Below are 15,746 nucleotides of genomic sequence, written 5' to 3' on the forward strand. Positions count from 1 at the left end.
CCAACCTGAGGAATGAAACTACTCCTAAACTAGGATATTCTATCATTGCATGTCAAAGCAGGGTCAAAATAGGCTCCTACAGGTGAGCTATAGGATGTTGTTATAGGATGTCCTTTGCTGCTACATGATATCCTGAAATGCTACAGGAAGTTGGATGAGAGATTTTGGAGAGTAAAAATGGTGATGTGAAGGGTTGGAAGGGTGTATGAAATTTGGGGAGGGTTTGGGGAGGGTGATAGTCAACCTTGGCTAAGCCCAATACTTCAAGAAGTTAGGTTTTGCTAAGATGGCTTTCTCACAGTGACCTGAAAATAGAGGTTTAGAACATGGGTTGGAATGCATAAACAGAAGGGGGAAAGGACCTCAATTGAGCTAGTGGAAAGTATCCTTGCCTATAGATCAACAATCCTTGCATAACACCTACACTTATTACTTTTCATTTGTGAATTGTTTTATGTCAATATGGAAAAGATGAATTGAATTTGGAAAATTTAATTTAACTACTGCTAAGAACTTGATTGATGAACTGAAATATCTTCTAAGTTATAGCAATCAGGAGAAGAAAAATAATAAGTGTAATTCTTTCCAAGAAATCATAAAAAACTATGTAACCAATTCCACAACTTGACTTATGCAATTGACAAGAAATCAAACTCTATTTTTGGGCTATGAGAGTGATGTCCTCTAATCATGATCCCATGAGGGAGATGAGATAGGGTGTTGGCTTAGTGGGTCTTGAGCCAGGTTTACAGTTAGTTTTTCCCAACAAGTCCCTACACTACCGACCCACTTGGCATCAATTCGCAGAGCGTAAACTAAAGTCTCACCCGAAGTAGTATCGGGGGATGTTGGAACCAAGTTTCTGCACCCAGAGATTAGTGTAATGTCATTTTATTCCCTAAACCTGCCTTCACGTAGATCAACAAGCCTTTTATGCTTATCTATATAACTTCTTGTAACCTACCTCTCGACCTTGGCGAAGGTCTATGACTATCTTTCATGGACCCTAAACAGTTGAATCAACCACTTACATGCCTCTGTGATTACTCCTAATTCCGTATTTGCCCATATCGGCTTAAGTGTTTGATAACTTTAATATGCAAAAAGGTAGTCTTCGCGTAAATAGTTACTATTACTTGTGTTTGTATAACAATATAAATCATGTAAAATCACGCATAAATACAGTATTAATTCATAAAACCATCATTTAGGACAGCATAAAGTGCATTCATTCATAACAGAAGTAAATAGACAAAACACATGAATTTATGGAATAACGTCTTTATTAATGCTTCAGTTCTTCTTACATACTCAAGACTTCCCTGCGCACTCAGTTGCAGGGGTCCGCACACTTAGCTATGGACACTACTCTAGGCCTCTGTGCACACAGCTGCAGTGTTAGAAAATTATATATTACAAAGCAATGGAACACAGAATATTGCATAAATATAAACACAGAAAATGCATAAAACCAGAGAGACACAGATATACGTGGTTCACCCAGTTTGGGCTAATCCACCATGAATAGCCAGTCCTTCCTTTCTATTATCCAGCAAAATGAAGAGCACAACGTATAACAGATCCGTTGTAATATCCTCTGTTTTCTCTCACAGTCTCACCTCTCTATTTCTCGCTCAGAGAATACACATCTATGTCATAGCCTCAATACAATGCCCTTATACATAGAGAGGGTTGCCTTCTAGGGCAAAAAACCATAAATTAAACATAAGTTCTACCATCAGATCATCTGCCTAATGAACGGACCAGATTGACTAGAAATTACTATACTTTTACAAGGCAATTTTACATCTGTTTTTAGATTCGGGGGCGTTGCCCCCGAAACCCCTGCTGGGGGACCACTGGCCCCCAGACCCCTCAGTCGGGGGGATTAGCCCCCCTAGACCCCCGCGAGGAGGACAAGTCCCCCCCCCCCCCCGCACCTCCCCACGTGAAGGGGTGTACAAACTTCCTGTGGTATACATCCGGCTGAAATAAAGACCTCTAAATAATCATGCTCACCTCTAAATAATCATGCTCCACACCCAACATGCAGAGCCTCTCTTCTACCCTAAGACTTCTTCGCTCTTTCTTCTACTGACCCATTACATTATTCTCCATCGCATATCATCCCTTAAACTCTATAAGACTCACATTTTTATATAATCCCATGGTCCATATACCATGGGTGGATCTACAAAAGCTGACACTACTTACATAAAAGAAGGGTAAAACCCTTTATAACACTTTACTATATATGCGCTCCATGACCACAATTTGTGGAGACTTTACACTTTACACAACAAAAGCTTGGGCTTTTTGCCCCAAAATTGACCCCAAGGGACCCTGTCCCAATAGGCCCCCAACACAAATATCGTGACTCACCCTCAAGTCACTCTGTTGGCACAAAGATCTTACTATGGAGGTCTCCCAACTCTACTTGCGCTATTGCTACCTCAGTGGCACTCTGCGTGGCTACTTGTTTGATCTGCTCCACCAGCTGCTCTGTTTGCTGGTCCTAACTGTCTTCCTTGATCTTCTATTGTGTTCTCTACAGGCTTTCCAACTTCTCCTCAATGGTGGTGGAGATAACATAGGCCTCATCCAGCCAAGGCCCCATCTGGCCTTGAGGACTGCTTCTTTCCTCTGTGTTGCTTCCACTTGTTCGAGTAATTGTTTTTCCTCCTACAGCTTTTCCAATTGTTGTGCTATAGCAACGGTGTGCATCGTCACTCTTGCTTCATCATACCAGTGCTGCAATTAACGAGCCTCTGTGTTTAACCTCTGCAAGTTAGGATCTTCTTGCAGAGTTGTGACTACCTCTATGGATTGCTCGAAGAGCATAGTGCAATCCACCACTGTGGCATCCACTACCGCGACTCCATCTTTTATAGTGGCTTCACGTTGTTCCCTGACCTCTGGCGGAGTTGAAGGTTGTGAATTCAACTCTAGCTCTATTGTCTTCAGGTTCAGTTTAAACAAAACCTTGGCCACTTCCATCTTCACGTCACACACACCTACAGCCAACTTCTTGATCTTCACTTCCACTAGGGCTTCCTCCAGGATATGAAGTTTAGGGACTTTTCTGCATGCCTCAGCCACCATGGCTATAGTTTGTTCATTTTGCGCCTAAATTTTCTTCCATGCTTCCAATGCTTCTGATTTCTCCATGAACATCTGTTCTTTGTTGACTTTATTTTCACTTATCAGGCTCAGCACGTGCTACTCCTAGGCCTTAATCTCTCCAATCACTCCTTCTTGCAGTGTGTCAAGAAACTCACAAGGAAGCGCAACCAAGTTGAGTTTGATATTCTTCGGGGAGCTGACAATATCCTTGTCAGTGGCCACCTCCATGCTCAAAGCTCCATCAGGCAGCGTGACTACCCGAATATTTAATGACCGAATTGATGTCACGCTACTCTACCCTACACCTACCTGGATCCTGGTCGTCTAGATCTGTAGCTCACGTAGATCCTTCTGTATGGTGCTCAGTACCTGCTTCTGCTGCTACTCAAACTTCTACAACAGTTTTTCTATTGTATCCCACACCTTATCGCTAATCTCATCTAGGTCACCCTCCATCAAGGTAATTTGATCTAGCGACGATTTAGTGGCTTTTGTCTTTTTGCATGGTCCTTAATTTTCTTGCTCCCTGAACCACTTCACTCGGAAGGGAGTGCTCTCCTGTTGATCTTCGTCGCCTTGCACTGACTGCTCTTCTTCCTCTGTCTGGGGTGAAGGATACTTTTGGCTTCTGTTAGAGCCGTGCTCTTCCTGCTATGCCTGTTCCTTCACGACATGCTCCACTTCTACCCGGGCCTTCTCCTTAGTCTCCTTCTTCCTCTTCTCAGCTGGCTACTAAACCTTTAGTCTGACCGCTTCCTTTTTCTGCTTCTCTGTGGACTTGCTAGTCCCAGTGGCCGAATCAGATGCAGAATGGCACTCTGTTGGCCAGTGCTTGATGACCTCTACAATAGTGTCATCCATAGCCAAGTAGGGTAAGTCGAACCACTTCTGATCCAGATCCTTCTGTGCCCGGATGTAGACATGGTAGAAGTCTGTTTTTAACTCCGCGTACCCTGACAACTACCAAACATGGTTGGTGACAATCATGTCTTTCGGTTGATGGTTGCGCGAATAATCGACTCCATCAGTACCCAAAAGACTTTGCTTTCTCTAACCTGCGCAACATCCTTTGTGGCCAAGAGAGATGCAAACTTTGTTGCTTCCAGTAAATCCATCTCAATCAGAGGAAACTAGTTGTTCTCTGGAAAATCCCGCGTGATGAGCACAATTGAGAGTAACAACCATGCATAGTGCAAGGTTTTACTCTTGTCTTGTGCTTCTGTACAGTTCGCGAGGAAATCACTACACAGGTAGCATGCCTAGTTGAATTGTACGCCCTCCGCGCACTAAGCTCCTAACGAAACCACTGGTGTTGACACCTCATATGTGTAGCACTTCCTCATAACTTTGCCAGCCAAAATCTATGTGGCAACCTTCACCACGGGGTCAGTAATGCTGGTAATCGAGTACTCGCGCAACTTTTTGACAAGTTTGAACTTGTCCTTCATCTTCTCTGTGAGGTCGCGCTCCCTCTTATTTCCGCCAAACACCTTGGCCAGATTCAGTCCTGAATGGGGAAATAATGTGATCCAATGGATCAACATATCAATGATGGGGATCGGCTCGTTCAACCGCAAGCACTCCTCATGCACCAGGCACAGACACTGCTTAATGAAAATTAAGTTAATCGGAGTGCAGTGGTAGTGAGGCACCCAGAACAGGTTCAACAACCTTGACTTGTTTACTCCTCAAATCTATTCCACTGGCTCCAACGCGGTGACACCATATTCTTTGTAGAAAACCCTCTTCATGAAGGTGTTGGTAGCCAGGTGGGGGAACTGCTCATGGCCCACCAAATCCCAATCTTCTAGTTTTAAGTGCAAGATCCGTGCCAAGCACGGACCATCAAAAGGTAGGCTCTCTGGTAACAGGGGTGTGTTGAAGAGGAACTATCCCTCATCTGGGTCCTTCGAGACCTTCAATTTTCCCTTGCATGGAGGAATGTACTCTGTTAGCTTATAAATAGGGTCTACCCCCTCAATGTCAATGTCTTTCGCGCCCTCCTTAGCCTCCAGATCTACCACTTTCCCCTTCTCCTTAGCGCTCAACTTTTCTTTCCTTTGGGTCTATGTAGTTGCATGTTTCCTCGGTGACTCACGCATTGGCACCAACTTCTTTGTTTATCCTTCTTTCGCTTGGGGACCTCCTTTACCGATGTAGGCTTCAGCCTATGCAACCTCGGCACCATAGGCATTGCAGCTGGAACCTCCATACTCACAACCTCTGGAGCAACTCCCTCAGAGGCGATAGTCCCTCCAGCACTTGTAGTTTTTGTGGGACCTAGTCCTAACATGATATCATGAATAAGATTTATGTCTGACTCGAGATACTGATCAAACAAGGGGCTAGCGAGAAAATCCTCAAAGAACTCATGGTTCACGCACAACAGATAGCTCAATGCAGAAATTCTTGGGATGCAAATTGTTTTTCATTGGATAGCCACCTGTAATTTATAGGCGAATTCGAATTCAAATTCGACTGTTCGCCCCAAAAACTATCCATAAATTCTATATTTGCGGCAGATTTCCAAAGATTTCACTCTTAAATTCAGCCTTAAATGACCCCCTCCCTCCTCTTAACCATTTTCTCACTTTCAAATCATGAACAGTGATGGTAACGGTCACTTTCTGGCTGCGTGGCATGGTCTCTCCTCCTATAGCGTAGCTCTCTTCATGCTTCTGATGATGCTGTGACACCCTCCTCTTTCGCGCAGACCCCCTATCATGCAACATTACAACCCCGGCAGTGTAGTTTATAGTCCCATGCCCCCTTGCAACTGCTTGGAGCGATAATACTCTGCTACCATCATTTAGTCATCGGGCCGGATCCCCGGTGTTTGGCTTCAATCGGCTTCCATTTACCTTTCCCAGAAATGGATCTCCATTCAACTTCACAAGCTAAACTGCTCCACCATCGATAATCTCCTTGATAACATATGGCCCCAACCAATGCATCTGAAATTTTCCTGGAAACTTACCAAACTTGTTGTCATATAATAAAACTAGATCATTTACCTTGAAGGTGCATACTTTGAGGTGTTGATCGTGCTATGCCTTTTCACATTCCCTTTGAACCTATTGATTGAATCCAACCAAAAATCTATCTTCTTCGATCTCTATTAGTTGCGCGATCCACTCCTCTAAAGCTCTGTGGTTCACCATTCGTGTGAATGCCGCTATGCGTAGACTAGGCACAAAGTACTCCATAGGCATCACAGCCTGTGTTATAGGACAAATTGACCTCCTAATCAACTCAGAGGAGAAAGACAAGATGACTGAATCAATGAACACAGTTGCAGGCCCAGAATCCACACTAACACTCTCTATACACTGACAACTTGCTTTATAAAGCTTGTTACCAAGCATAAAGGAGCGTTAGTCACCCTGCTAACTCTTGTTGTTAGACCAGGGGGAGTGTTAGTGAACTTAAGTGATGTCAAGAAGGTCATGCTAACGAATCTGCTCATAAATATCTAGATATTAAATCCCTATATTTATGCAAGAAAAGCAAGGAAAGTCCAAAAATCAAGATATTTGGAGAAATTCTATTCCGAGAATGAAGGAAAATGGGAAAAAGCTTGTAAATAGGGCAGGTTCATGGTTTTTACCCTAATGAACTACAAGTGGATTTTGGTAGCCCTAATTCGATTGCTACATAAGCAACGAGAGGGCCATTGCAAAAGGGTCAGATCATTTAGAAGGATAGCCCATAGAGCTGTTGTGAACTGTCATATTCTTGAAGGAGCTAGCTGAAAGAAGGGGAGAGAGAGAGGAAGAAGGGGTAAGGAAGACTGATACAATGGATTGTTGTAATCACTCTTCCATTCTGAATATAGAACTATAGTTGTGTTGTGTTAGATTTCAAGCTTCTGTGGAATTTTTTGTAGAGTCATGATACGGATTACCCACAATTTCTGGTCCATTCTGCCGATGTTTCAAACCCCAAAGGGGGTGCATAATCAGGACAAATCAGATAGAAAATGAATGAAAGATTATTGAGAGAAGGGAGCCTTGCGACCTGGATATAAATAAACCAAGAACCCTAACTTTATAAGGGCCGACACATGATTTCTTATTTATTAATTAATTTCCTTTTTTTATAATGATTTTTATAAAATCTTTATAAAAAAATTTATTTAGAAAAGTTTTATAAAAACTTTTTAATTAATTATTTAATTATTCATTATTAGTTTAGGTTTAATTATTTTCATCATGAATCCTTAATTGATTCAATCTTATTTAATTATATAATTAAATCAATAATTTAATTTAATTTAATTTATTATATAATTAAATCATTAATTTAATTTAATATAATTAATATAATTAATTAATTAATTATATAATTAAATCATTAATTTAATTTAATATAATTAATTAAATTAATTAATTAATATAATTAATTATATAATTAAATCATTAATTTAATTTAATATAATTAATTAAATTAAATTAAATTTATTTATTTATTTATTTATTTATTTATTTATTTATTTCCAATTTAATATAATTAATTATATGATTAAATCATTAATTTAATTTAATATAATTAATTAAATTTAATTAATCAATTAATTAACTTAATATAATTAATTAAATTAAATTAAATTAATTAATTAATTAACTTAATATAATTAATTAAATTAAATTAATTAATTTGTTTTAATTAATTAATTAAACTTTCGAAATGAAAGACCCCCTTTCTTCATGCTTCCAAGGGTCCGGAGGGGTTTATTTCTCTGATCAGAGGAAGCCAATTTCCACTGATTTCACTCCCATTGTCCCTGTTGAGGTTCTGAGGAAATTTCATAATTTTAATGGCCTCTCTGATTTTTCTTTTATGATAGTTGTCCTCTCTAGCAATTACCTTGGCGTCTTCCAAACACACATGATGTTTGGTGTTGGACGAGTGCTCAACAAGGGCTAATGTACGGGATCTTTCATTCTTTATGTCAGCGGTGTGCCCTCTAAGTCTTATTTTCACAGACTGACCTGTTTCCCCAATATAACTCTTGCCACATGAGCAATCAATCTTGTACATGCCCTTGAGTTGTTGACGATCAATGTTATCCTTAACCGACCTCATCATTCTTCCTTAAAATTTTTGCAATCTTATCTGTAACCCCTTGGATGAATGGAAGGTAAACTTTCCCATGATTTTCTTTCTTGTCTTCAGGGGGATGCTTAGAGAGGGCCCTATCCTGAGCCCTTCTTATAGCTCTCTTGATACTCCTCTCCCTGTATCCAATGTTTTTGAAGACAGTGGTTAAGTGTTCAATCTCATCCTTTAGGTGATCAGGGTCAGAAATCCTGAAAGCCCTCACAGCTAGGGTGTTTAAGACGCCAAATTTTTGGGATGGATGATGATAAGAGTCAGCATGAAGATAGCTATCAGTATGAGTTTTCTTCCTGTAGACTTGGTGTCCCAAAGTACCATCCTCTTTTCTACTGATCAGAACGTCAAGAAAGGGGATCTTACCATTCTCCTCAAGCTCCATAGTAAATTTAATTTCGGAAGATATAGAGTTAAGATGATTGAAGAATTTCTCAAGCTCTGCCTTACCATAAGTCCAATTCAGGTTGGTGTCATCGACAAATCGTTTCCACCATGCTGGCTTCAAGTGGAATGAGTCAAGGGCTTTTCTTTCAAAGTGCTCCATGTATAGGTTGGTGACAATAGGTGAGAGCGGGGAACCCATGGCGACTCCAGAAATTTGTTCATAATAGTGATCTTGAAAACTGAAAAAAGTGGACCGCAAACAGATTTCTGCAAGCTTCGCTGTTCCAGGGTCGGTGGCCATCTTTATAACATGAACAGCTTCATCAAGAGGAATCTTTGTAAACAAGGAAACAACATCAAAGCTAACTAGAATATCATCTTTATCGACCCTTTTATTCATAATAAGCTTTACAAAATCACTTGAATCTTTTATAAAAGAGTCCATGTTACCAACCAGAGGTTTTAGGATCTTAGCTACATACTTAGCTAATTCATAGGTAGGGGAACCAATGGTATTAACAATTGGTCTAAGAGGGACCCCTTCCTTATGGATTTTTGGTAATCCATAGTTTCTAGGAATAACCTCACAGGAGGGAATCAGCTTCTTTTTTATTTTATCTTCCAGCTTGGTTTCCATGATGGCTTCCTTGACCTGCTTTATCACCTTGGGAATAGGGTTGGAGTTGACTCTTCTGTAACTTCCACAACTCAAATGCTCATTCATTTTATGAATGTAATCTTCCTTATTTAACACAACAGTGGCTCCACCTTTATCAGCTTTAAGAACAACTATCTTATCATTATTTCGAAGGGATCTAAGAGCCTCTCACCCATCTTTATTTAGGTTACTCTTTGGGTGTTTAGACCTCAACATAGCTAGGGAACATTCTTGTCTTAACATCTCCCTGTTGTTTGATGAAAGACCTTGAGTCCCATTCTCAATGTTGCAAATGATGCTTTCAAAAGGAATGTTCTTAGGTGAGACCGCAAATCCCTAACCTTTGCTCAGGATTTTCAGAGTTGAGCATTATGGATGAGAGATTCACGACTCTCTTATCATGCTTATTCGGAGCAATGGGGTTCCCAATAACAAACCTATCATTGTCAGAATTATCACTGGTAGCATTATCATTCTTAATAAATCTATAGCTTGTATTAGCTCCAGCATCAAGATCTTTACCTTCTAAGTTGCTTCCGTTCTTATATATATTATAATCATCCATGATTCTTTTATCATCCACGTTAATGATCTTGGTATCCTTAATTTCAACATCCTTACTAACGAATTTTGAAGTGATGGCAATGTTATTAGTGCTAGGGCAGCCTTCAATGCGCTTCATCTCATTGCTGTTGGACTCACCATAAGGGACAGCGCAGGAGCCCATGTTCATGTTGTTGCTGCCTGCGTGCTCCTCATTGCAGCTAATATCAACCACGTTGCTGCCTACGTGCTCCACAGCGTAGTTTGTATCATCCACAGCGCAGCTGTTGTAGGGAGCAGCGTAGGATGTTACTTGTTGATTAGCGTAGGTAGCCCAAACAGCGTTCCTGCGTTCCGATGGCACCTTCATTTCAGCGTATTCTAATTCAGATTTAGTATCAATGCTATCCGAATTTTATTCTTCTTCAACTGGTGAAGCGCTGCCAGATGAACATCGCAAGGGATCACCTGGTCTGTTGCTATTCTCATGGCGTTAGCCTGAACAACGTTCCTGCGTTCTGATGGCACCTTCATTTCAGCGTATTCTAATTCAGGTCTACTTCTAGTATCAGCGCTGTTTGGATTTGCTTCTTCTTCTGCTGGTGAAGCATTTTCCGGATGAACATCGCAAGGGATCACCTGTTTTGCTACTTTTCTCATGGTGTTGGGAACAACGTAGGAGGTTTGAACAGCGCAGGAGGTTTGAACAGCGTAGGAGGTTTGAACAGCGCAGGAGATTGGCATGTTTAACTCCTTTTTGCTCACAGTGTTAACATTCTCAGCTCTAACATTCTCAGCGCTGTCCGCATTGTTTCTTGATTCTGTTGTTGAATATACAGTAGATAAACCCACTCCTTCCTCTAACTTGGCCAGCTTCCTGGACTGTCTTTCCCTGGCGATTCTACCCTCTGACTGGGCCTTCAATGCTGCTTTCGCATCAATAATTTTCCAAAGATCAAAGCTGATTTCCATAGTTAGTTTAAGATGGGAGGAAAGGGCCAAGCGATTGAGCCTGTCTAAGGCTGCCCTGGTTCTTTTAATTTCACTTCGAATTAGGGCTAGACTTAATTTCAAAAATGACTTATTATTATAATGATTAAATAGTCTATGATTTATCTTAGCAAAAGGAGGGATGATTTTCTTATCCCTACATTGTTTCAGAAATTGCAGGTCCGCAGCTCTTCTCTCAATTTTTATCCTCAAGATTTCGAGAAGACAGATCTCCTTCCATGTTTCCCCTCCGTACAGGGAAGTTATGTTAGATTTCAAGCTACTGTGGAAGTTTTTTGTAGCATGATCCGGATTACCCACAGTTTCTAGTTCATTCTGTCGACGTTTCAAACCCCAAAGGGGGTCCATCATCAGGACAAATCAGATAGAAAATGAATGAAAGATTATTGAGAGAAGGGAGCCTTGCGACCTGGATATAAATAAACCAAGAACCCTAATTTTATAAGGGCCGACACATGATTTCTTATTTATTAATTAATTTCCTTTTTATAATGATTTTGATAAAATCTTTATAAAATCTTTTATTTATAAAAGTTTTATAAAAACTTTTTAATTAATTATTTAATTATTCATTATTAGTTTAGGTTTAATTATTTTCATCATGAATCCTTAATTGATTCAATCTTATTTAATTATATAATTAAATCATTAATTTAATTTAATTAAATTAATTAAATTTAATTAAATTTAATTAATTAATTAATATAATTAATTATATAATTAAATCATTAATATAATTTAATATAATTAATTAAATTGAATTAATTAATTAATTAATTTCTTTAAGTCAATTAATTAAGATTTAATTAATTTAATATAATTAAATCATTAATTTAAATTAAATTTAATTTAATTTAATTAATTAATTAATTAACTTAATATAATTAATTAAATTAAATTAAATTAAATTAATTAATTTGTTTTAATTAATTAATTAAACTTTCGAAATGAAAGACCCCATTTCTTCATGCTTCCAAGGGTCCGGAGGGGTTTATTTATCTGATCAGAGGAAGCCAATTTCCACTGATTTCACTCCCATTGTCCCTGTTGAGGTTCTGAGGAAATTTCATAATTTCAATGGCCTCTCTGATTTTTCTTTTATGATAGTTGTCCTCTCTAGCAATTACCTTGGCGTCTTCCAAACACACATGATGTTTGGTCTTGGACGAGTGCTCACCAAGGGCTGATGTACGGGATCTTTCATTCTTTATGTCAGCGGTGTGCTCTTTAAGTATTATTTTCAGAGACCGACCTGTTTCCCCAATATAACTCTTGCCACATGAGCAATCCATCTTGTACACGCCCTTGAGTTGTTGACGATCAATGTTATCCTTAACCGACCTCATCATTCTTCCTTAAAATTTTTGCAATCTTATCTGTAACCCCTTGGACGAATGGAAGGTAAACTTTCCCATGATTTTCTTTCTTGTCTTCAGGGGGATGCTTAGAGAGGGCCCTATCCTGAGCCCTTCTTATAGCTCTCTTGATACCCCTCTCCCTGTATCCAATGTTTTTGAAGACAGTGGTTAAGTGTTCAATCTCATCCTTTAGGTGATCAGGGTCAGAAATCCTGAAAGCCCTCACAGCTAGGGTGTTTAAGACGCCAAATTTTTGGGATGGATGATGATAAGAGTCAGCATGAAGATAGCTATCAGTATGAGTTTTCTTCCTGTAGACCTGGTGTCCCAAACCATCCTCTTTTCTACTGATCAGAACGTCAAGAAAGGGGATCTTACCATTCTCCTCAAGCTCCATAGGAAATTTGATTTCGGAAGATATAGAGTTAAGATGATTGAATAATTTCTCAAGCTCTGCCTTACCATGAGTCCAATTCAGGTTGGTGTCATCGACAAATCTTTTCCACCATGCTGGCTTCAAGTGGAATGAGTCAAGGGCTTTTCTTTCAAAGTTCTCCATGTATAGGTTGGCGACAATAGGTGAGAGCGGGGAACCCATGGCGACTCCAGAAATTTGTTCATAATAGTGACCTTGAAAACTGAAAAAAGTGGACCGCAAACATATTTCTGCAAGCTTCGCTGTTCCGGGGTCGGTGGCCATCTTTATAACATGAACAATTTCATCAAGAGGAATCTTTGTAAACAAGGAAACAACATCAAAGCTTACTAGAATATCATCTTTATCGACCCTTTTATTCCTAATAAGCTTTACAAAATCACTTGAATCTTTTATAAAAGAGTCTGTGTTACCAACCAGAGGTTTTAGGATCTTAGCTACATACTTAGCTAATTCATAGGTAGGGGAACCAATGGTATTAACAATTGGTCTAAGAGGGACCCCTTCCTTATGGATTTTTGGTAATCCATAGATTCTAGGAATAACCTCACAGGAGGGAATCAACTTCTTTTTTATTTTATCTTCCAGGTTGGTTTCCATGATGGCTTTCTTGACCTGCTTTATCACCTTGGGAATAGGGTTGGAGTTGACTCTTCTGTAACTTCCACAACTGAAATGCTCGTTCATTTTATGAATGTAATCTTCCTTATTTAACACAACGGTGGCTCCACCTTTATCAGCTTTAAGAACAACTATCTTATCATTATTTCGAAGGGATCTAAGAGCCTCTCACCCCTCTTTATTCAGGTTACTCTTTGGGTGTTTAGACCTCAACATAGCTAGGGAACATTCTTGTCTTAACATCTCCCTGTCGTTTGATGAAAGACCTTGAGTCCCATTCTCAATGTTGCAAATGATGCTTTCAAAAGGAATGTTCTTAGGTGAGACCGCAAATCCCAATCCTTTGCTCAGAATTTTCAGAGTTGAGCATTATGGATGAGAGATTCACGACTCTCTTATCATGCTTATTCGGAGCAATGGGGTTCCCAATAACAAACCTATCATTGTCAGAATTATCACTGGTAGCATTATCATTCTTAATAAATCTATAGCTTGTATTAGCTCCAGCATCAAGATCTTTACCTTCTAAGTTGCTTCCGTTCTTATATATATTATAATCATCCATGATTCTTTTATCATCCACGTTAATGATCTTGGTATCCTTAATTTCAACATCCTTACTAACGAATTCTGAAGTGATGGCAATGTTATTAGTGCTAGGGCAGCCTTCAATGCGCTTCATCTCATTGCTGCTGGACTCACCATAAGGGACAGCGTAGGAGCCCATGTTCATGTTGTTGCTGCCTGCGTGCTCCTCATTGCAACTAATATCAACCACGTTGTTGCCTGCGTGCTCCACAGCGTAGTTGGTATCATCCACAACGCAGTTGTTGTAGGGAGCAGCGTAGGAGGTTACTGGTTGATCAGCGTAGGTAGCCCAAACAGCGTTCCTGCGTTCTGATGGCACCTTCATTTCAGCGTATTCTAATTCAGATCTGCTTTTAGTATCAGCGCTGTCCGAATTTGTTTCTTCTTCTGCTGGTGAAGCGTTGTCCGGATGAACATCGCAAGGGATCACCTGTTCTGCTGCTATTCTCATGGCGTTAGCCTGAATAGCGCTCCCGCGTTCTGATGGCACCTTCATTTCAGCGTTCCTGCGTTCTGATGGCACCTTCATTTCCCTACTCCAAAGTGTCGGTGACATTGTGCATATATTTGTTCATTCTTATGCTTATCGAGTTGAGTAGTTAAGTTATACATTTATACATGTTTGTTACAGATTCTTACATTAGTTTCCAAAAGTGTATTCTGTGATTGGTTTGCTTTGCCCTTTGTGTAGGAATTGTCTTGGAGCTGGCTTAGAAGGAGTTCTTCTTTCCGCACAAAGATCCCCAAGTGAATCTAGAAGGAACGAAAGGTGATCCTCTTTCCATACCCTGTCAATTTATGTCTGATAGATGAACATGTGTGTGATGCAGGAAAGTGTTCCCTCTGCAGACAGAGGCAACCCCTCTAGCCCTAGAGTGGGTCTAGTCACAAACAAGGATAGATCAACAATAGCTTTCCTTAAATAGTCATAGTTGGAGGCCTACCTCAACCGGTGGTTGATGGAGTTCCGTTGTGCTGCTCCAGCTTCCGCTTCCTTCTCCTAATGAGTAATCAACTTGAAACAATGCAAGGGAAATACAACAAAGCACGTAACCGAAACAACAATGATCTATTTACTTACAAAGTCAAGAAGTCATGAGCTATCAAGTACATTACATACAAGACATAGGAAAACAACATTGATTGCATTAATTATGAAATAAGAGTAAGCTTACAACCAAAATATTGACATTACAAGCCTTCTCAGAAGGGATCCAACTAGCATGTTCCTCAAGCATTCACCCTTTGAAGATGGTCTCCCAACATACAAGTCTCTCTCACTCACAGGTTTTACACAAGATTAAGGGCACTTCACAACCTTCCTCAAGCTATCAACAATCCCACACTTGTCACACTCACATCAGCTATCTATCAAACTCACAAATACTAATAGCACTATCAGCAACCACTGCAAGGACTAAGAACTCCAAAACTAGCAGCACATAGCAATGGTGAGAGTTTAAATAGGAGAAGGAGTCTCCATGAAAGGTGAAAGAGTAAGCTTATCTCCAAGGAAGGTAGCACAAATGATGGAACAACTGTGCCAGAGAAAGGAGGGCGACACAAACTATGCCAACAACCAGGTCTGGAGTCATCTAGAATGCCGACTGTTGGAACAAATTCGCCTAATCTAGATCATCGTGGGAACATAACTGATCTTCCGCGCTGACATCGCAATTGAATAACATAGCTAGTCAGGTAATCGCTTAATATTACAAGTGACAGTCACGCTGGCACATAAAATCAGACCATTGCGGGAATCAGGTGTACTTCCGTGATGGCAGCGCTTCTGGGCTATTTTGGAGCGCCCTTCAGCGTGTTTATTTAGCCAACAGACGCGATGAGGTAGAAACCTTTGGAAAATCGGGTCATTTGGCAACATCAGAGAGCATTTGTCTAGCATGAGCAT

Source organism: Pinus tabuliformis, chromosome 2_1 (assembly GCF_031772625.1).
Source record: "Pinus tabuliformis cultivar Carrire ecotype Pingquan chromosome 2_1, CPIR1, whole genome shotgun sequence".
NCBI lineage: Eukaryota > Viridiplantae > Streptophyta > Pinopsida > Pinales > Pinaceae > Pinus > Pinus tabuliformis.